Source organism: Mercenaria mercenaria, chromosome 14 (genome assembly GCF_021730395.1).
Source record: "Mercenaria mercenaria strain notata chromosome 14, MADL_Memer_1, whole genome shotgun sequence".
Classification (NCBI taxonomy): Eukaryota; Metazoa; Mollusca; class Bivalvia; order Venerida; family Veneridae; genus Mercenaria; species Mercenaria mercenaria.
In genome coordinates, this window is record NC_069374.1 from 1,941,107 (window position 1) to 1,966,364 (window position 25,258).

The following is a 25,258-nucleotide window of genomic DNA, read 5'->3' on the forward strand; positions in this document are numbered from 1 at the left end:
TTGTCATTGCAGATTTTAATGTTTATTTTTGGAAAATGCATGCATTTAGGTAAAAAAAGGCATATACTTTATCATCATTTTGGTGGGGGCCAAAATCGGCCCAAATCCTACGTACCCCTTTAAAAAAGTAATTAGGGGACAAGGTTATGACGCTTGTCCATGTAATCCAGAAGAATTGGTTAATGACTTGGAGTTAATTTGTGGTTCAATTGATGCCGGAAATAATAATGAAGAACTAAAAAGTGAAGGTATTAGAATAATTGATGAACTATTAAAAATGAATAAATTGTTACCAGAACAACATGAAATGTTATATAAAAATTATTTTTCTTGAATTTACACTTTTATTAAAAAGATATGTTTAATAATTATATAAATGGAACAAAAAATAGTATTAAGTTCTGAAACAGTTAAAGATGATAATAAAAATACTCCGAGTGATTTTACAATCAGATTTAGTCGTTCTTGAATTTTAGATAAAAATAAAACTTATGTTGTTGGTTTGGATAGTATTAACACTATGACTTACTCTTGGCATAATATTAGTGATGAATATGACAATAAAAGAATTCGTTATAATAATGGTAAAGAATGGAAAGATATTATATTTACAAATTGTTCTTACAGTTACACTGATATTAATAATTATATAAGGGAAACATTAATAAGTAATGATGATTTTGAATTTGATAAATCAGACATTGCTCCAATAAGTTTGGAATTTGATGTAAGTAGTTTTAAGGTTTTGATTTCAATTAAGAAAATTTTATGTTGGATTTAAGAATGTCAAATTTTCATACATTGCTTGGATTTGAGAATAAAGCATTGAGAAATACTGAATGGGGAACTACAACACCAAATATAACTAACTCTGTTGATACAATTTACATTCATTGTGATCTTATTGATAATTCACTTGTTGATGGTAAACTTCGCCTTCCCCTTCAACGTCTCTCATATACATTTTGGGTAAAATTTCACCGATATGCGTGTATTTTATTTATATCACACGTTGCTACTTAAGTTTTCCATGTAATATCACGTAAGCCTAAGACTTCTCTTTATTACTATGCGAAATAAAAAGCTCAGTTTCAGGATTTCTGCTTATTAAGTTATTTGATTATCCATATATATAATTAGACTAAATTTGATGCGAAACACTATCAATAGGTATAAGAATAATGAAGTTTTGTATGGCTAATGATTTTAACTAAATACGTTAAAAATGAACCTGGAAGTATAAAGTTATCAACTGATTTTGAGAAACTTTGAGATTTTGTTCAAACTTGAATTTCTACGGCATATTTGTGTCCCCAGGCGGTATCGATTTTACCAGATGGGCCTTTTTGTCGTATGAAATGAAGTTTTGAACGTCCGAAGATGTGATATCACGAAGGTCGAAACTTCATTCTTTTTACATCTACTCTGTCCACATACTCGGCATCAAGGACTGAAATCTGGATGGAGGCACATGGCATGACAGTTATTTTACTTGAAAAATAAATAATTACGCGCGATTATCATTTGGTGGAACATTTTATTTTCACATCCAAATAAAATCAATCTGTTTCTGTCGGACACTCAATATGACAATTGCGTTTTAATTATAAACATAAAATGGTACTAGGAAGACGGAAACTTCTTCTGAAGTATCAGACAATTTCAGATCTATGATATCATGATGAGAGACGTTTCCTGATAGCCGTATGGGATCACTCCATTCTTTAAATGCACGGAACCAGAGCCTGGCAGAGGGACATTATGGGTTAATTCCCTCTTTGATTCTTACATTTTACAAAGAAAGTCGGTCTTGAAACTCGGTGTGACCCTACCCTTCCCCTACCCCTCCCCCCTCCCTTGAAATGGGTGACCCCCTCTTTAATGTTGGTGTCCCTCTAACCAAAATTCCTGGATCCGCAGATGCTTTACTTATAAAAAAGTATATTAAAATCATATTGTGCTGTCTGAGAGTTTGGCATTATACAGAGTGTCATTATCACGTTGATATGGTCATTATAGGTTATTAACTTTGTATGTTGATATATACACGAGTTCTGCAGCGGTAATATTGCGCGACTTTAGGAGCGCAATATTGTCCGCGAAAGAACGAGTGCACATATCCACATACAAAGTTGATAAGCTTTTTATTACAAATCCACTATCAAATGATTAATTTATATCTAAATTATCGTTCTGTCACGAAAGACAGGAACAAATACGGAAAAAAAATTCTCCGAAAACGCAATAAACAAATCAAATTGATGCGCATTAATATTTTCCGCGAAAATGACATCAATTTGTTGTCGCAACGTGCGCGTGGACGCCATGGACGTCACGCGATTCTTTCCATTACAAGGTTAAGAAAACTTTCCACGTCCTATATAAGTCCAACTCATGACGTAATTATAACTTTCATTTCATTTCAGTCTGATAAATTACTACGTGCCAGTATCTAATAGGTCAGATTAATCAAAGTGTAAAAGTAAACAAAATGTTGCATAAATTACAAATTAAACAAACACACAACAGCAACAAAAATCTAAAGAAACGAGATCCGCAATGGACGGACCGTCAGGGGAGGTAACTAGAGTCACGAATTGGGACTAGTCCGATTTGAAAGCGTTCAACGTCATGATATGGAAAAATATTGCACGATCGCGGTCCATTGAAACCCAATGGAAAATAATTTTAGGTATGTAATAATCATTTTTATTTCCTCTCATGTATGATTTACAATCGTGCATTCTCATGTATGATTTACAATCGTGCATTGTATGCTGACTATACTGACATAATTATATATAAAATCTAAATGTTTGGAGCTCAGCTGCAAAAAAAAACAAAGAAAAATATCAAACAGGGAATGCCACGCACCAAAAGCGCAGCCTCCTCAAAACGAACCCCCCAGCACGCAAACGCGTGCACCACACACACACACACTCAAAGCTTACACATCAAGACAAAACGAACAACACACACACACACACTCAAAGCCAACACATAAGGACAAGACGAACAATAAGCATACACACGCGCGCACACAAAGTCAACACACAAGGACAAAACGAACAAACAAAGGAACACAGTGGGGCACCGCCTTGGAACGGTCAGTGGCAAAAACACCACTGGGGAGCTTAAACCGGTTTATGGTGCGCACCCAACCTCACTCTTACCCCCACCATGTTCCAAAGACATGGGACAGTGTAAATAAAAGTAATCCCCTCCAGGTGAATCTCTAACACACGTAATGGAAACAAAAAGGCATGGCATGTAAAACACAAAAATGCTCGTGTATAAATATATAAAAAGCAAACCTTAAGAACCAAAGACTAACGAGCTTTTACATTGTTCACATTGTTTTATCTCTTTTTTTTTTTTTTTTTTTTTTTTTGGTAATCGCTCTAAAATCCATTCTGTGATTATATTAATTGAAATGATTTTTTTATTAAATTTTCATTTTTTCATTTTTAAAACCTCTTGTAAAATTCCTGCCCTTTCTGACAACTGGTATCAAAATGCACGAAAAAAACGATCATAATTACGGATAAATTGAATGGGCGGATTAAAAGAAGTAAGGTTCATTCTAATGTTTGATATCTCAAGAAATTTTAATCGAACTTCAACTTCATACGTTAACTTCGCAAGAGACGTTGAAGGGAAAGGCAAAGGTTGAAATATCAAACTCTCTGATATCTATGCTTTAAGTACTGCAGATTTAACAAGAACTTATCCATTTACAAAAGAACCAAACAGAGTTGGATATTCTGAAATTAATAAATATATTATAAATTCAATAAGAATATATATTACAGATGTATTTGGTATAATAATTAATTTTAATGGGGTTGAAACAAGTTTTACACTAATATTAAAAGAAATATGAAATTATAAATTTTAGTTTTATATAATGAACAAGAAAGTTTATGACAAAAATAAAGGAATATTTATTTATGTTGATGCTCACACGGGAGAAGAAAATATACATGGTATACCTGCGGTGTCCGAGGACGCAGTCCTTGGTACAGGTATCTTTGACACTTTAACGAAATTGTTTTCAAGTGGAGCTGCATCTTCAATTAGCACAGCTGAAAAAAAAAGCTCTGGAAACTGCAGGAAAAGCTGCGCTAGAAAGTGGAACAAAAAAGGTTGGAACGGAAGTTGGAAATTTAGCTGCTAATAAAATTGTTGAAAAATTTAAAAAGAAACCTGCTCTTGCGGTTGGAAATTTAATTGCTAAGGAATTACAAGAAAAGAATAACAGTAAAAACAATGAGGAGGATATTAATATGAGAATAAATAGAATATTGTCAGGATCTGGAGCGAGTAAATGTTTTAACAGATTAATTTATAAAAAATAAAATAATATATAATATATACATGTTTAGAACAAAACAATATTGTGAAAGGTACGAACTAACTCCTATTCAATTAGATACACCTTTAAGAACCCTCCTGGGAAATAATGTTAAGCAGCAAGAAAAACGGATATCACTTTACAATTAATGATAGAAGTTCATATTCTGATTGGTTTAATGGTTATTTTGAAGTAAGTTTTAAAGTAGATAAGCTTGCTGATGGTAATGATTATGCTGATGGAGATCAGATTGCTTTAATTAATAATGCAGCTTCATTAATTGATCAGCTAGTGGTTAAACAAAATGGAAAAAATGTATATGATTGTAATAATTTATACAAAGTAATAAATGTAAAAAATTTAGTTGAACTATCTAATGATTATGCAGAATCAACTGGAACAAATGAATTTATCTCTTTAGATACTTCTGCTGTTGCTGAGAGTAGGGATGATCAAGCTGGATATAATAAAGGTTTTGCTACTAGGAAGTTATTAATCCAAGGTGGTAATGTGATAAATGCTAAGATTCCGTTAAATAATTATTCATTTTTTCAGGGTTTAGAAACTAATATTTTACCTCCAAGTCAAATTCAAATAACACTGCAGCTGACGGATGATGATGAATTAAATTTTAGATCTAATGCTGCTGATGCTGGTAGAGTAATTGTAACAAAATTAATTCTATGGGTTCCACGTTTGATTTTTAATGAATTTGGATTTAATCTAGTTGCTGAAAGATTTACAAAAGCAAGATGGTCATACCTTCGGGAAATGATGACACAGTCGACAGATACACGACAAAATAATATAACCTTTAGAATAACAGCTGGTATAACAAAACCACAACATGTATTTGTTTATTTACAACGACCTGACAAAAGTAATTCACAAGAACATAACCCACATTTATTAGATACATTTAAAATTACTGCAGCAATTAATAATTGCACTTTGAGCTCCTGTCGTCTTGAAGTTGGTAATGGTGTTTTTTTATCCAGAAACAGAATACACAAGTATATCAAGAACATATGATGATGTAATTAATTATTATTATAAACAAAATAATAAGACTACTGGAAGTCTGTTAAATAGATAAAAATTTTCTAATTTATTTGGATTTGTTCATTTTAACTTGGAATATAAAAAGGAAGTAACAACAGAAGATCCTAAGCATATTACATTAACAGCTAAATTAAATATTCCACCAGCAGCTAATATTCGTGTTTACGCAATTGTATTGTATGAAGAACTAGTTGAAATAAATACTATTGGAAATGAACTTGTTATTGTTTAAAGATAAATTAAATATTAATTATATATAATGGTATCAAATTATATTGAATATAAAGTTAACCTTACAGATGGACAGAAAAAAAATTAAGCACAAGCTTATAATAATAAAATTCCACATACTTTTAGATTAAAACATGAACAATTACGTGGAAACTTTCCTTTACTTTTAACAAAAACACAAATTAATCAAATTGAAAAGTCTATTAGAAATAATAAGGGATTAGAAATTACAGTTTCAAAAAAACAAATGTCCAGTGAAGGTCAAAATGGCGGATATTTAGGAGCTTTGGTTGGTCTGTTAGGTCGGACAGTACTTCCAATAGCTGCAAAAATAGCTCCAAAAATATTAGGACCGTTAGGCGTTGGAGCCCTTTCTGGTCCTGCCAGTACTGGTGTTAGTAAAATACTTGGAAATGATATGATTTCGGTAGCTAATGATAAGAGAAATATTATATCGCCATATCTTACATCAAAGAAAACAGTTAATGGGAACTGGTGTAATTAAATTAACACAAAAACAGAGACAAAATGGCGGCTTTCTGGGTATGCTGACTGCTAGTCTAGAGATACCTTTGATTACATCTTTGTTAAGTGGTAAGGGACATGGTCAGGGTATACAGATTGATTCTCAGAGGAGGCCTTATAGACGAATTCCAATAGTACAAAAAAAAATTTACAAACAAACCAATATCTAACTTTGAAATTGAACAATGGGTAAAACAACTCGGTATAACAAACTTTAGGGGTGTATTTAGTAGAAATAATTTACCAGGTTTGCCAAAATCAAAAGGATTAAAAACCGAATGTGGAATTATAAATTTAGATGACTCTGTTGGGTCTGGAACACATTGGGTTTGTTACATGAATACTTTGTACTTTGACCCGTTCGGTCTTCCTCCACCGAAAGAAGTAATTTTAATGTTAAAATCTGGTTTTTTTTTAATTGGCCGGCTTTGGATTTTTTAAAAGAGGGCGGCTAATTAAAATTGAAAAAACTGCGCCAGACACGGCATTTCTTATACTACTAGCCTCCCATCCTGGTGTAATTCGGACGTGTTAGAATGGAAATAGATTTTAGTTTAGAGTGCTGTGTTGGCAAATAAAACACGGGTTTTCGTTCAGATGCGTCATAATTAATCACTCAGGCCTTCGGCCTTCGTGATTAGAATACTACGCATCTGAACTCAAAACCGTGTGTGTTGGGCCTTCGTGATTAGATTACTACGCATCTGAACTCAAAACCGTGTTTTATTTGCCAACACAGCACTCAAAACTAAAATCTATTTCCTAAATTAAACACAGCTAAGACTTAAAATGTTCTGTGAACACGGGGCCTGAGAGTCTGGTCACTAATATAGGCTAACATAGAAGAGATCTAATTGTACTTAAACAGACACACTTGAAGCCTTGTACACAGGTGGGCGCTTTTAAAGTTTAGGGTCAATGACCCTCTTGTTTAACATACTGGACTATGTTTTGTCATAAAAGAACTGTTCGTGACGTGCATTCTCCTGTTCAAACAAGTTCACTACACCTAGATCTGCGAGAACCCGACAATATCAAATATAAAGGGAGGAGTGCCTGATCGGTACAGATGGCGCTGTGCTCGATGTTTCTGGTACTCTACAACGACAGGCACATAATTTAAGCTGTTGTAGCAAACCATCAATGCTGTAGAAAATTTCACGCTACAGTGGAGTTAAATTTTTGAACCAGTAAATTCAGGATAATCTTATGCAGGATACGAAAGAGAAATTTCATCTTACTCTTTGAACGAATGTATGATAAGAACAATACAGATCGTACCAAAGCCATTTATTATACAGAGACAAATAATTTAAAGCCATTTAATCAGTTATAGATACATTTCCTTTAATTAGCTCTCTTTTTTCCATTTTTGCTTTTTTACTTTATTTTTCTCTTTCAAATCGCTATATATTAACCTTTATTGTCATTTTCCCCTCCTTATTTTTATTTTTCCCTTTTAACGGACGTAGGTAGTGCTTTTACCAAAATTAAAAGGTCTATCATCAGTATGTAGGAAGACAATGATTTCATAAGTATAGTTTGTTATCTAATTTGTTATATGTATTTATTGTTCATATTGTCTAGTTCTTCTGGATCGCATTGTCCATTTAATGTATGTGTTATAGAGTTCCGTGTTAGCTTGCGTGAGAGGTGTTATACATTTCATTTTCTTTTCAATCAAACCGAGTCTGCTACCAATTCACTTGATTGTGTTGTTTTCATAATTCAATTATACTGAAGTATTCATAAAATAAACGGGCCTTTAACGTGGTTAGAAAGAAAGTACAGTGTATTGCCATCTATTGTGTTATACATATTGAGTTCAGTTACTTTTTATTCAATATTTGTGATATCGTGAATTTATATTTAATTCATTCATGTGTCACAAATTCAATTTAGAATATCATTAATTATTTTTGGATGCCATTAGATGCATTTTAATGATTTAAAGATATCACTAAATGATTTATAGATATCAATAATTTGAATATTTAATATATTGACATAAGGTTATCGTTTGCATTTTATGATATTTCATGATCCAGTTTAAAAACATTTTTAATTCGGTTACGGTAAAACATTTTGCTCTTTTAGTTATTGTATTATTATTCACTAAAAAACGTACCGTATTTTTATAAGCAAATCAGAATTGTGACTACACATGGGCTACATTTATGTAAAGACACTCCAATCTTTCTCAATGGAATAATAACAAAGTGTGATTGAAATTGAAATTACAAAAAAAACTAAATGTTTATAAGTGGTTTCGTTTAATATAACTGTTAAGTGTATCATAGTAATGCCAATGTTTGAAACAGTGTGAGATTATCAAATATAATTTCAAAGTTTTGAACTACTTGTTAACGTGGAAATTATGACTTATATATAATCGTAAATGCTTGTAACTGAAATAAAAAAAAAAACATTCTGCTGCTTTTTCTTATTTATTGTCTAACACTTATTATCTAACTTAGCACATGTAGCAGGTCCTTGTTCAATGGGAAACATTTCATTCGACGGCCGAACTTTTTCGTATCTGATACATAGCACGTGATAAATGATGGTTTAGATGTTTCCGGTTTTAAAAATGAGAAATGTGCAGATTTTCTAACGCATGAGTATCTTTGTTGCTTTTCCATTAATAAAAGGGTGAAAATATCAGTAAAATACTCTATTGGTTAATTATTGCAAACGTACTGCAATACTGCAAAATATTGTAGAGGAACATTCGAACGTTCAACGCAGCAGAAGTGGCTGGTAGATATTTTAAGCGAAGACGGTCAGAGGTTCTATGCATTTCTTAAAACTTTTTGAATGATAACGAGAAGACGATAAAAAAGATAAAATCATACCCGGGCGTGTTGAGTAATCAGTTTTTCAGTGACTCTCTTGACTCTTGCGGGGGCACACTATCTCATCTTGCTTTGACTGGTTCCTTTACATCGTTGTTCGAATCAAACAACTAACAAACGAACTGACGGTCAGCGCCTCCTTTGGTGGCCGTAGAAATATTATTTGCAATTATTTATTAACATTTGTATTTCATATCGAGATCAACATATACCTATATACAACGAATGCCCTGTTCTTTGTCTGGCCTCAACGAAAAGTATGTTTATATCGCACATAAATGGCTGTTAATTGGTCTAGTGCTTTGGTATGTAAGAACTAGATGCATGCCCACAGGCAACATATCGAGCCCGCCCTTTGACCCCTGACTGTGTCCTTGATCTTTGAGATAGGAACCTGGAGTTTGCACATGAAACTCCGTCTCATTAAGTTAAACATTCATACCAAATATAAACAGGATTCCTTAATGCATGTCAAAGTTATGGGCCGGACAAGATCTTACATGACATTTGACCTCCTACTATGATCTTGACCTTTGAGATAGGGACCCTGGGTTTGCGCGTGACACTCTGTCTCAATGAGGTTAACCTTCATGCCAAATATAATCAAGATTGTTCCATGCATGTCAAAGTTATAGACCATACAAACAAATCCGGACGAACGGACGCACGACGCACGCACATACACCGGACCGCCATTGTGACAACTAAGTCGAGCTCACCGCCAACGGGCTCAACAAAAACGGACCTAAACAAGTTATAACGTACTAAACATTAAAGGGCAATAGTTATGATAAAAAGCATCAGAGTTGTAATTTTTGGGTCTACACACCAACTGGTCAACAAGTTTACAGAACTACAGTTTTCACCAAAAAGACCTGAATAAAAATTGACAACGCCGTCAAATCCCCGCGTACAAGAGCTAACACGATATATATATATAAAACACGTAATAATACGCATCTGAACGACAAATGATTGATGATGATGTACCTGAGTAGATACGCCAGTCTTCTGTTCTGTATGCCAGCTGGATGGTCTCCTAACATGAAAATATTATACATCAAAAGCAAGGTTTCAAACTGACAGTAGTGAGGTATAACCCAGTAAAATGAAGAGAAAACAAGAGAGTATTTTCAGAATTTCATTCTTTTTATTACTGTCGGGTATAAAATCAGATTTAATATATAAATATAGTAGGATTTTTATTCTCACAGAAAATATTATAACAAACATCTGTACACATGTCTGCATTCTCTGCATACATCACATATTAAAGTCACAATGGTAAAGTTAAATGAAGAAATAGAACGGTAGAACCAAGATTAAAAACAGACTTTGAAACCAGTCTCATTTTCCAACTTTGCCATTGGCTAATTTTGAGAAAGATCTGTAAATCAACCAATCAAAACATGTCTGTTTTTAAAGATTACCAACTATTTCTATTTTTATAAGTAACAGCTAGGTTTAAATCCTCTTAAAATAGAAAATGAATTAATTAGTGACCAGTCAACTTCGGGTATGTGCAGTAAGAGTTAGATTTCATCTTATTCTGATATGTACAGTACTATATGAAGGCCTTTGAACAATCAATGAGAAACTAAGCCTCGGTTTAAAAAATAATTGTTCAAATGGCTTTACATAGCACTTCACCAACCTTAGCTGTAATTTGCCTGACAGAGAGAGAAAACTTGCATTTCTTAAAGTTTATGATCATCTGCAGCTGATAAGTAAATCTGCAACTTTGGGATCATGGAGTCCATTCAACATATGTATAATAGAGTTCCGCTTAAGCCGGTGCTAGGGGGCGTGAGAGGTGTTGCACATTTTTATTACCTCTCATGAACAGACTCAATCAAACCGAGTCTGCTATTATTCTTCTTGGTTGCATTCTTTTACAGATTTTATTTTCACCTATGGGTGGGTTAAATAAAGTTAAGATGTTTATTTTTCTGTTACAAGTAAGCAAGTTAAGTTTCAATCAATTCCTTAAGTGGATACTGAGATACCAGTTACATACTAAAACTTAACCAAAAACTTCTGAGTGAAAAAAGTGAGTGAGTGAGTTGGGTTTTACGGCGAATCGACACAAAATGGTCATATATCGCCGAGGAGTGAAAAAAGGGCATTATTTTTTTTTTAAATGCAAAGAAGAGTTTAGTGTATGTCAGATGATGACAGTAAACAAGTCTGTGAAGTTTCAATCCATTCCCATTAGTGGATACTGAGATACCAGCTTACATACAAAACGTTAACCAAATATTTCTAAGTCGAAAAAGGGGCATCATTTTGTAAAAAAAGTAAAATAGAGTTATGAACCTGTGCAGTGTAAGTCAGTTTATCACAGTTAATAAGTGTGTGAAGTTTCAATCCATTCTTACATGTGGTTACTGAGATACTAGCTTACATACAAAAACTTAACCAAATCGGGACGCGGACGCGGACGCAGACGCCGAAGCACAGGCGGGCCAAATAGCTCTACTATTCTTTGAATAGACGAGCTAAAAATCAATAACCAAATTCTCGACTAGTTAAAAAGAAAAACGAAAGAAATGGTTTCAAATAACAATGTAACAAATGATCAATCATTAAATGTGTGCTACTGGTTCTTATAACTTTAAACTTAAATCTATTAAAAACAAACATAAAAGGAAACAAACAAGCAGACAATATCTCAGAAACAGCTTTTATAAAAAAGGTATGGTTAGATCCCTTGCAAATAAAGATAACAAAATCAGTTCCAAAACTAACTGCAACAGAATGTTAAATTGCTCAATATCATAATGATGATAAAACAATTATGAATTTCAGGTAAAGATCAAAGGTCATGTTATCTGTTTTTAAAAATTCTCTGTGGAAATAGGACATTTCAATTTTTTAAGTTCTGAATTTATTGTCAACAAACATTTTTCATGGGGTATTTTCCATATTTTGGACACCAAAGCTTGATTCAAGACTTTTCTGTTTGACAAATTTTCTCAGTTGGTATAAAAGAATAATACCGAATAAAAAAAAACATTAGCTATTTGAAAAAGTATAATCTTTTGAAATACAGAGGTAAACGAGCTGACCGCCCGAGGATAAATCTAAAGCTGATATTCACTTGACAAATTCGACCCAAATTAAACTAGATCATACATTTATATCAAATGCACACAAAAAGAAACAACAAGAACGTTCAAAATTGATCCAAATTAAACTAGATCATTCATTTTTATTGAATGCCCAAAGAAAGAAAGAAAGAACTGAAACTTTCAACTGTGAACATACGGTCTGTACGTGGAAAGTATGCTGACCTTCTCCAGCACATATTAGAGGAGGGTATAGACCTCTGTGTGATCACTGAAACTTGGCTACAGCCGGATGGGGATGACGTTGTCAGGGGGGTGGGGGGTGTCTCAGGATTGTTATTGCTTTGATGATGTCCCGAGACCCGACCGTAAAGGTGGAGGACTTGCCCTTTTATACAGAAATAATCTCAAAGTGTCAAGATGTCCAGCAAAAACCTTTCAGTCCTTTGAATGTGCTGTTAGGAATTAAATTGTTTAGACAGATTTAGACCGCTACTTGACCATATTTTTCACAAGTCTCTTTTTAGAGTGACACAAAATACCATTTTCACACCTCAGTCTTTTCGTTTGTTTTTTTTTTTTTACGAGAAATTCTACTATTTCTTGTGTCTTAAGAACTCTTGAGGCCAAAGTGTATATATAGGCCTAAATTAAATAAAAAAGACTTTTCCTTATTGGAAGCTGTACGTAACTTTGAATGAAAAAAATGCAATATATATATATATGTGCAAGCCAAGTTGTAAATGTTACAGAAGAGCGTGACTTTTTCGTTGTACTGATTTTATTTTTCTTACCGTTAGTCAAGACAAACGTGGGTAAAATGTGGGTATGTATACAATGTCATGTGTAATAAAGTTTGTATACACTTCTAGAAATGCAATAATTCTTCTTTTAAGATGCTATCAATAATCTAGTGTCTTTACAAATAGCAGATCTAGAACATTGTTGGAGAATTGCCTATACGTTGATTCTTCGAATAAATTTCGTTCTCTGTTTATCATGAAAACGTATCAGGAGTCTACAAAAGTATTTGTCATTGGTGATTTTTGTCCATTTACACAAAAATGTGCTGTTCACTAATTACACTATAGCTGTTAAAAATATGAAACAAACGTGTGTTATCTATGTAAAATGTAACACTAGGATAAAAATGTGCTTTATCAAAATTTGAGAAAACTATTAAGACATATAATTTGTGTTCCTTTAAATTCAAATATATTAAATTATTTTTGAAAACTCATTTGAAATAATTATAACACAGCTTATGCTTAAATATTTGGCGGTTAACCGACGTGCATGATTTACTTTTGAATTATTAATAGAACTATTTGACAATACTAGCTTTATTTCGTTTGGACGCAAATATCTCTTGAAATAAAGTAATTTATTACAAAATGTGTTGATTTCTGAGGAAATAACGTAAAATCATGGATCAAATTTATATAATTATCGTGACTATAGTTGTCATAAACTTTGATCAACAGATGGTAATGTACAGTTTTCAATTATGTTTATTATATATTTGTTTCTATTTATTAGAGAATAATTGTTAAACAGAACAGATCAGAATATACATTTTATCTTGATAGGCACATATTACATCATATACATATTTAATTGAAAATTGTGCAAATTGTAAGGTAACATGACATAATTAAGGAATCTGGAATACTTATTTTATAAATGGAATTGAAATCCAACATATATATAAATCAATGCTGATTTCTTATATCTTTTTTCAAAAATATCTGACAAGTAGCCAAGCCATCATATCAACATTCTCACATTCCAGAGGTCTACCATGGTTGTTCGTCTCGGGGATTTTGACGAGCCTCTGATGAATGAGAATATCTATGTGCTTAAACATCCCGGCATGTAGAACACAAAACTACTATCAATTATTACCATTGATAATAGCATAATGTGTTTAAGTTTATTCTTTTATATGCCAACCTAGATTTTCTTTTATATGTAAACCTAGATTGAATCTGATAGTCTTTTTATTTGCAGAAGTCAATTCAGTATTTACGGTCTATCATAATAGTATTTCTTTCTTGTATCAATAAACATTGCAATAATGTTACGAGTCACACTTTGGCAGCAAAAATCTTTTAACAATAGCAAACTTCGTTGAATTTCTTTAGAAATTTACAAATGCAATATTTAAGCAGAATAGCTGAAACAAAATCATAATATTTATAATACCCAAAACAAAATCTTCCTTCTTCTTGGCTTTATAGCTTAAACTAAATTCTTTTAAACACTAAATCGTACCAACAAGTTAGTGAAATGACGTCTGATAGATTCACGTTACCTGAATTGAATCCCACATTTTGGTGATAGTCAGTTTATAAATGTTTTAACTGTTCGAAATGGGTTTTTTTTTCAAGTCACTTAAAAACTGTAAATGCAAATATGCCTAGTCAAAACACGTAAGTGTATTATCAAACCGCGTACATGAAACAGATAATACCCCAATCACAATACGGCGCGGATAGCTACGTCTAGCCACGGATAGAAACGTAGTAATCCGTATCGGTCCGTACCTGAGCTGTACCTTAAAAGTACTAATCCGTATCAATCCTTAAAAACACTTGGTAAAATCGTATTCATGACTTGTCCCAAACTTGCAAGTTTCTCCAATTTTTGAGCATGCACAAAAGTTTGAGCGATCCGTAGCTATTTGAGCGTGACTTTAGTCCAGCATGGTTGAAACATATTCATTCGTAGTTAAACGTACTAAACGTAGTTGTCCGTACTGAAACGTACCTTGCCGTAGTTTGGCATGATGTCAAAGATAATCGTAAAGAAAACGCTGGCTACACGTGGTCTATTAATATGAAACTTACCGACCCGATACTAAACCTTAATGCAAACGTAGCCAAGCGTTTTTGACCCGTAGCGGAACGTAGTTATTCGAGGTTGCCTGTATTTATGCATAGTTCAACGCAGTTCATGGCAGACCCGTCCACGCACTGGACAGTTTGCCAGGCGCAGTAAAACATAGTTCAATGTAGTACGCCGTACCTATCCGTACTTATTTGCGTTCTGCATCTTTTGGTACCTGTTTCTCACCACTTTTCCCGTACTTAGACGTACTGCTCCGTACTTACCCATGTCCGTTCCCCCACGGACCGATCCCATCTGCACCGTAGTACCTTAACGCAAGGACATATATCCGTATGTGTGACTGTAGCTGGGGTCTCGCTATAAACATGCCGGGAAATTTTTCAGTATGGTTTATTTGAAAATAAAAAAAAAAAACAACACTTTTTTCGCGTCAAATTGCAATATATGGTTTATATTGGAAAAATAATCGCGTCAAATTATTGTTTCAGACTTTTGGATTAGGCTTTTACGCTTTTGGAAAGACTTCTACCTCACCATTATTGAACCTAGCAGCACAGTTAAATGACAATCTTACAATTTCTGGTTGAATGATACTTACCGATTAAATTTGGAACTTTATTCATTTATTTCCGTGCCATACAGCACTGCGCAGCTAATGCCTCCTAACGCAATTGAAACAGATGCTTCAAATATTTTTCTTGGAGAAACATTGTAAACAAAAGAAAGAAGTGATTTTGTGTGTTGTGGGCAATATTTATTCACCAAAAAGATACTCGAAGAGAGGAAATGACCTCTGAAATAACTATTTTCGATATAAGTCTTTTTAAAAAATTCTAGCCGCAGTATTTTGGTTTATGTGCGTGTGGGTAGGGTGGGTTTTATATATTATCTTTTAGTTTTTTCATGTTATCTCTTTTTATTTACTGATTTTCTTTGCGATGTTTTTATTACTATTACCATCTGCATGTATATGCTATACTAAGACTGTAAAGCTTCTTTCAGACAGAGGAGACATGCGATGACAGTCTACGAGCAGCTGTTGGTGTTAGAGGCTGCATTAATTACGAACAATGTTATCCGAAGTCTAGCATGCATTGGACTAAAGTAAATCTTCGGGGAGGGTATTTCGAATTTGCATGGAAAGAAAGCACTATATCATTTTGCTCGAAATACTACACCGGCAGGGATTTTCTGGTTCTAACAAGTATGTTTGTCGTTTCTGTGGGATTCATTTTACTTTTAATTGTAAGATACCCTATGTGGAAGTTTCAGATATTGCAATTAAGCCTGGTGATGAATTCCAAAAGTGAAATTGGTTTGGTTTCCACATTTTGTCAAAATTTGTTCTTACAAATTTGTGTGCTTTATGTCCCTGCGTATAAATGCTTTTTGTTGCAAACAATTTACCGTACGTTTTAAGGTAAGGCATCCCGCGAATGTTAGAAGATGTGTATCAATAAAAACAATTGAATCACGGTCAAGTAAACTTAGGGGTGTATGGTATTGAAAAATGGAAAACAATTTTATTTTTATTATTTTACCTATTTCATTTGCGTTGCCTGTACTGATCCAGTTTTGCAAATGTTGATTTCCATGGTCTAATTAAATTGCGTTATAGAAAAATAAATAATTTTACTTGTACGCGGTCAAAAAAATCTGGTTTCAATACTGAAACATTGATCATTGTTAAATTCGGCGTACTTTCAAAGATTTCAATGGTAAACTACTAACTGTCGTCGACGACATTTAGCAGTTATAGTGAAAATACATGTATCTATATTTGTCAATATTTGAGAAGTACAATACCAGCAGTAGTTCTTTAAAAATACTAATGATTTGTGTGTCTTGGTCTACTCACGCCGGTGCTAGGGGGCGTGGGCAGTGTTGCATTTTCCATTACTGCTCATGAACAGACTCAATCAAACCGAGTCTGCAATTTTCACTGTTTGCATTGTTGTCTGTGCTTCCGAGGGATCTACTTTCCAGATTTTATTTAATGACGATCAACTTAATATGTGTGAATTTTTAAAGTTATGCACCGAATTGTTTTCTAGAAAAGAAAAATTCTGCAGTATGTCATTACAGGACTTGCATCTGCATATGGCATACGCCTTCATAACTACGCCTAGGTATTCAGAAATGAAATGTCACAGAGAATGATCTGCGTGGAATGCAGTGGGCGTTGCCTTTACATTGTCTGTAAGTCTGAACATCAAATACAAAATAAATTGTTTGTTTAACGCCATTTTCTAAAGTATTTCTGTAATGTAACGGCGGGTTGTTAACCTAACCAATGTTCCTTGGTTCTGTACCAGTACAAACCTGTTCTCCGCAAGTAACTGCAAACTTCCCCACATAAATCAGAGGCGGAGGACAAATGAGTTCAGACGCAATGTTTTTTATCAAACTGGCACGGCGAATATAAGCCTCGCCCAGGGCTCGAACTCACGACCCCGAGATTCGTAGATCTGCGCTCTCCCTATTGAGCTAAACGGGCGGGCTACAAAATAAATATTGCTCAATCTAATAGAAATCGTTTACTTGATTTCAGAAAAGTCTCCTGACATTAAAGACGTAAACGAAACTGTGTTGTCTCTAGAAGCGGAATCAGAATGATAAATGTAAAGAAAAGGTTGACGTTCATATGAGGAACTGCGGTGGTAATATTATTGTCACTTTGCCATGGGTGCACACCATTGGAAGGAAAATCTACGTGTGTCACGGTATAGTGTATAATTATATCAGAGATTCATGTCTCTCAGTTACATTTTTATGTTCGTGCTCAACCATGAATTTTTTGCGGTTATGCTTATTATGATATTTTCATTGTTATACATCCCAGTGGCATATTGACCGTCTTGCTTTCCGCTGCCCCTACGATAATATTTTTATCGTCATGCTTTCCACGATATTGTACAGTCATTGTTTTGTATGAATAAAATTTACTGCTCCGTCCCGTAAATGTTGAATCGTCAGGCTTTCTGTTGAAATGCCTTCCTATATATTCTAATCATGATACTCATCTCCATGCTTCTCAAAAATGTTTAATTCTCATTTTTCTCTAAATATTTTCTTTATAGTGCTTTCTCTTGATATAGTTTTAATTAGGCTACTCTGTGTAATACTATTATGTTATTCAATATTGTTGTGTACAAAAAGAAGATATATTTGGACGAGTACCAAGCTGAGAAGAGACGAGCTGCTAGGCGAGTCAAATATCGTATTACACAGTTCAATGTTAAATAACCTTGTTATTCTATATCTGTTTTATTTTAGTTTAAATTAAAAATGATTCACTGAATATTGCAGTTTTGCCTTCCTGATTTTAAGACGCATAACCAGACTGTACATAGAGCGCCTACTTCTCCCAAATTACATTCAGAACATTTTCACGCGTTTCGGGCTTTTTAACATAGGACTTTTACAACAGTCCAAATACAGGATTTTTGTTCGCACGTGCGTCCAGTTAGGTAATATATTGTACGGTCACGAATGAATGTTCACGATTGGATAGATAATTTTAACAGATATAGAATAATAACATTTCTACTTCTCCCGTGATATCTTCGTCATTATCTTTCCTTCGTGTCCAAATGATATGTATTTGTCGTCAGGTTTCCCTATTTTCTATTGGGATGCTTCTCGTGATATTTTCATCATCATGTTTCATGCATTCCGTGATATTTTAATCACCATGCGTCCTCGTGATATTTTTATTACACGTTTTCAATGAATTATCGAAATATTAGAATGAAATAGATCTGGTATTTTCACAGTGAAAATCTCGTGGTTATGCCACTCGTGAAAATATTGTAACTAGTGCTCACTGTGACACTGAAACAAACAAAGCCGTGCCATGAGAAAACCAACATAGTGGCTTTGCGACCAGCATGGATCCAGACCAGACTGCCCTGCGCATCCGCGCAGTCTGGTCAGAATCAATGTTGTTTGCTAACAGTTTCTTTAATTGCAATAGACTTTGAAAGCGAACCAACTATGTTGGTTTTCTCATGGCACGGCTCATTAATATCCTCTGTATCATCAAGTCTCCGTGTAGAATGTTTTCGCCATGCGTCCTGTAATATTTTCATCGCCATGCTTCCTGGAGATATATTCAATATTCACGCTTCCAAATGATATATTTTTTTCTACGCGCCTTCTCGTGATGAACTTTCCCTGTGAAATAAATCGTAATATATATCTTACCTACTGGCTGCCGTGTGAAATATTTTATCATCACACTTTTCCGTGACACGTATCCGTGTGATCTTTAACTACAACCACTGTGTGATAGCTGTTTATTTTTATATTCCAGATTTCGTGTTCTTGGAAGGTACGTATTTTATTAATTTGACGTTGTGTAAGAAACTAGAAATGTGTCCATGGGACACAGATGCCCACACTTCATGCAAATCTATATGCTCCACACCCCCACCCCCAAAGTGGGGGGCATAAAAATGGAAACATTGTACAGACATGATTTTCACTTAAAGATACATTACTAAATTCAAAAAAAAATATTTGGCAAAACACGGCATAAAATTGAATTGGTAAATCGTAAAAAAGTAGAATAACTTATTTTTTCTCTCACAATCTTAGAATTGGAAACCGACAAATTTTATTCTCTATAATGACGACAATTATTTAAAGATCATATTGCAATATTTTCAGTAATATTTCTAAATTCTGTATTCAAAACACATTTCGATCGCATGGTATGCAATGTTCAGACGACTGGTAGGTGAGGTTCAAGGGCAGGTAGATACCTGCCCTTGTTTAAGCGTACCTTAGACTGTTTTCACTTTGTTTGCAGGTTGTAATGCTTCTAGCTTAGAATTTACTGCCGAACGGGTTAGTGAAAACGTAATAGAAATAACGGTGAATGAATCAGGATGGTACAGTACTGAGTATGAAGGAAAACAATACATGCTTCCTTCCATTGAATACACAGAAATCATTATTGATGCCTGCTCCGAATTGGATTCTCTTTTCCTGCTTAAAGGTACGTTTTGAGAGATCTACTGAAAAAAAAACAAAGACAAATATCAAACAGGGAATGCCACGTACCAAAAACTCAGATTTTTGACTCATTTAAGACTCATTTAAGACGTCTAGACTGTCCACACTATTCGAATTTTCAACAGTTGTGTGTCAAACGTTTTAGATTATTTGTATACGTTTTGACACAAAACTGTTGAAAACTCGAATAGTGTTCGTTGAAATGTGTGATAAAATCTTTCATAAAGGATACGAAAATTTAGGTGTGTACAATTAATTACAAAACCGTTGAGTGTGTATAATGGTAATGGTATAGTATATGAAGATTTATATTCTTAACAGTTAGCGTTGACGATTCTGTTTCCCCAGTAACGCGCTAATCTAGTATTGTATTATTAAGAAACACATGCACTATCTTCATACTGAATGAATATCTATTAAATAATTTTCTGTTTTCAGACCCAGTTCCTGAGTCAGTTGAAGAAACTCCTGTAAAACTGTTACTTTGTAGGGTTACTCGTGTAAGTCATCAAACCGGTTCGTACTACAATACCGACTGTAACTATGTAATATATATGCGGAGGTGCAATGGGACGCTTCAGTTTGACACGATATGGACAGACTTCCTGAAGCTTTGCCTTGGTATAAACATTACTTCAGTGGAATATATCAAATTAATAAACTAACATCCGTAATAGTAAATGACGGTATTTCACTATAAACTGAATAAATTAAACTTGTTCGGATGCTAGCTATGTCTGTGTAGATGTATTGCAGTTTCTATGAGGAATGTAATCAAATAACTCCTTAGTGATTCAACATACTGTAATAAATATTGAAACATAATTTATCATGAGTGATGACGTATTGGATACATATTCATATTCAATTGATGTTGTACGAGTATGTTTTTGTCATACCGCAATAAAGGATGAATGCTTCTCATTCACTCATGACTTTTTTATTTCCGGCTCTTGATATTTTTTAAATAATATTAATATCTTCAGTTGCAGTTTTATCTGATTGTATTTCTCATTTCATTTATTCATTTGCTTGTAAGATATTAAGCCGAAAAATTATTGAAAATCGATCGAGGTAAAAGTTGTCCAGTTTGCTTCAGATTGTTTTGCATGCTCAAAAGGTTAGTATATCACTGTCTACCAAACAGCACACCTACGTCAGTTTCTGATAATCTTATACACCAGGTCGTCTATTTACAAGCATACAACTAGAAAGACCAACTTTGCTAAATAGGTTAGGTTAAACAAAATATGAAATAATGATATACGCTATTTAATTGCTATTTAATTCACTTTCACCATTTGTATCTATATGGTATTTTAACAGTAATAACAATAGTCCAATGTTGTTGTTATATACATGATAGTGTACACAATTTAGTCAAGTTATACACTGCACTTGATATTTTAGTGATGCCGAGCAGTGTCAAGGTTATACCAGAAATAGGCCATACGACTCAATACGTCGACTTGGACGGTAACACAAACGAGATGTCGATCCCTTTCTTGCAGTACAGATGTTCCTTTGAAATGGATGTAGGTGCTTCATATAGAATAAAATGGTACTACACTTTTTTTTTATATTTTCTACATCACATTATCAATTTTGACGAAATGATAATGCAGTTTGAGAAAAATAGAGTGAAATAAATAGGAAAAATAAAGGAAAATTGTATAGCCTCACAAACTGGGTTTAGGGTAGGTCCTGCTTGTCTACCAGTCCTTTCCTCCGTCTTCGATCATTTATACTCTTGGGAGGGAATGATATTTTATTTGACATAGTAATAAATGGCTAAGGTGTAAGCGAGTATAATACCATCTTTGCAATTTAAATGAAATCCGGTTCCTTCACATTGTTTTGTGCACAGTATAGTTTCAGATACTGAAAGTAGTACAGTATCGATACTCAAAGTAATTCTGTGACACTAGTGTCAATTAATAACATGAAGTGTGTAGAGAAACAAACGATAAAAACATGTTCAGCCTCCCAAACAAGGATAAAGAATCGGAAAATTGTAGTACAATATATTGATTGTACATAATGAGCATGCTAGACAAAGTGAAAAGAAATACCAAAGAGAAATGAAAACAAGAGACGGTTAATGCAAAGGCAGGACTTGGATGCATACATCGAATTAGTCGCACAAAACCTGAATCCGCAATAATTACAAGACAGTGTAAATAAAAGAAATCCCAGCCGGAAAAATCACTATCTCGTGTAATGATATCAAAAGATACAATGAATGAAATACAGATATAAGGATGAATTCCTAGAGTGTTCAATCCGGATAATTTTGTTCAATTTCCAGTCCTTGATCATGTTTACAAGTATTTGAAGTGTGCATTGAAGTTATCACCACAACATGTAATAGTTACAAAAGATACGATAGGTAAAGCTGAAAGTGATACCGTATATATTAAACAACATATACATATGTACTTAATGTACTTTGCAGAAAGGAAAACAACAAGAGAAACACCATTTAAATCTACTGAAATAGATCAATTTAAAGACACAACATTTCCTAAATTCAAACAGTTAGCCAATTATACAAGAAACATTCAATATAATGATGATTTTCAAACAATACATTCCAGATTTTAATAGTTTTATCTTGGTGACTTAGTCATCTTAATAGATATTAGGTTTTAGAATATGTAAATGTGTATAGATCAAATTGTCTCTTATATTTCTGTATAGAAAGGCATACGTGTTTTTTTTTAAATATTGTAATATTATAATGTTTTACCATGCTATACGTATGAAGAGACGTAAATAAACTATTTGATTTGATTTGACTTCCATCCTATGCACCCTTAATTCCATTTGTTATAGCTTTGTAAAGCATTTTACCAATTATAAGTTTTCCCATGATTTATTTATTTATTCATTTCTCAGGTATATCAATGATACCTTGGTCGCTGAAATGGGACCAACAAATTCGTCTGAAGATCTTGCTTTAAAATATAACGTTACAAATGATATGGAACTTGGCTATATGGTAAACATTTCGATTTTATATTATCATGAATGTACAATCATAAAATTTAGCTTGGCTCATGAAAAGGGAATATATCAAGTAGCAAGTATACCGATAGTGAAAAGCAGCAGGAGAATAACATTTTGACCTAACCGTGTACATTCTCTGACAAGACTAATGTAACACTTAAAGACTGCTATTCTGTTAGTAATATATATATACTAACAGAATAGCGATATATACATACAATTTACATGTATACCTTATATTCACTTTGATTATTATTATTATGAGCAAAAAGTTATAAAGTCAAATTACACAACTAAACATGTCAATAATATCGTTTTGCAGATAAAGTGTGGAGTCATCAAAATGCCGATGGAAGAATCTTCTGAATGACTGAGTTTCAACTTCTTTGCCGGATGGAAGGTACTATTTCCATCGACATATCAATGAATGCTAGATGGTTCCGTGCAGTAAAATCTCAGAATAATAAAATATCTATTAATAATGTCCTTTATATTAATCAATGTGTGAAGTGAATTTTCCAATCTTTTTCAAAATAACATCATATGAAAAGGATGATTTTAATATTGGTCATGCTTAAGATTAGCTATTTAAGTCTTGAGGAATCCCTGTGATACATGAGATTAGATGGTCACATGGAGACTTTATTAGGAAAAAAACCTTCCGCGGATTATTTCAACAACGGGCGGATACCTAAGTGGAACCACTGACCTGCCACAAAGCAGCTAATTAGCTCCAATTCACATCGATCTATAACCAGTCAAAGGGTCTCCGACTGCATAAAGGTTTCAGGTATACTCATCTCAAATGAAATAGTTTCCAGGGGCGGATCCATGAATTTTGTCCCCGGATGAGGCGCGAACATTTGGTATCTTGAAAGTTTATTTGCACGTGATCTAAAAGGAACCGTTAAACATGACAATTTTGCAAAGTATGTGGATATGCGAGCGAAGTGAGCTTTAAATTGCATGCGTTTATCTTTCGTATGCTTTGGAATGTCGCTCCCTGTTAATGATTATGTTACATGAGAAGAAAAGTTTTTTTGGTGCTTACGAATATTACCTAAGTTTTTGGTAATGTAATCATGATGTGCAACCGAAGTGATCAAAAACATTTGTATGACTATAAACTTTCATTTCCATATACATGTACAGTAACAGGTATATTGCTACTATGGTTGAGCGACCTGTTGAGTTTCCACTTTTTCTATTATAGTTATGCCGTGCATTTAATTTCATAGGAGAAAAGTATACTTGACGGACTTTAAATATGTACGTCCCACACACCACTCTGAACTCGCCATTGTTTATTTCACCTCTCTTTAGGATATGATGAACGATTCAAACAGAATCTTAGCTAGCACGTTTTATGAGAGCGAAGTCATTTATAAACTCGCCTATCACGAGTTGTAAAACTCGTCTATTACGAGTTATAATATTCTTTTTAACATGTTCCCTGAGAGCATGATCTTGATTTATATATAAGAGAGACAACTGTTCTAAGAGAAAACATTACGTTTCCTGGAAATGACTATATACTAAAGTTTACACTTAAAAAAAGGTTTCAGACAAAGGTATTGAACTAACCAAGGGTGGGTATGTCACTGTTGATGTAGAACTGACCGTACCAATTGGCTGCACGTATACAGTAAATGAACAAGCACAATGCACTAAAGAGTTACTAATAACAGATCCATCATACACGCCTGTTGTTTGCAAATGTGGAATTCTGGTAACCAATGCCGATGATCCAAGTAAAGGTTACCACGAAGTGCAGGTACGCTACTTTATTTTTCGAATATGAAAATAATCTTAATTGTTCATAAGTCACGGTGTAGCAAGATTTTTTCAATCTGCCGATGACAGTTCAAATATACCCGCAGAGATGAGATCTCTTAAACCGTTTTACAGTTTACAGTTACTTTGTTTATATTTAAACTGTGTTTATTAACTTTTAGTTTCCTGAAATACGTATTGGCACTACTACTTAACATTTGGATACGAATAAAACGGTAAACAGAAGTCACAAGCAGTCTTATTACGAAACGTGTATGTACTTAATTTCAAATCCTTATGTATCAGAAAATCGGTATAATCCCGATATAGACTACGATGAATGCTAGTGTCCCAGTTTTGCCCAGTTGTTCAATAGAAGAAATAATCAAAGTGTCAGTTCTTTACATTCTTTTTTTTTCAGACCTTAAAGCAAGGTACAGAGTGGAAAGGAAACAAGAGGTTTCGTTTTAAACTTTCAACATCTGATGTTAATTACGATGATGCAACATCAT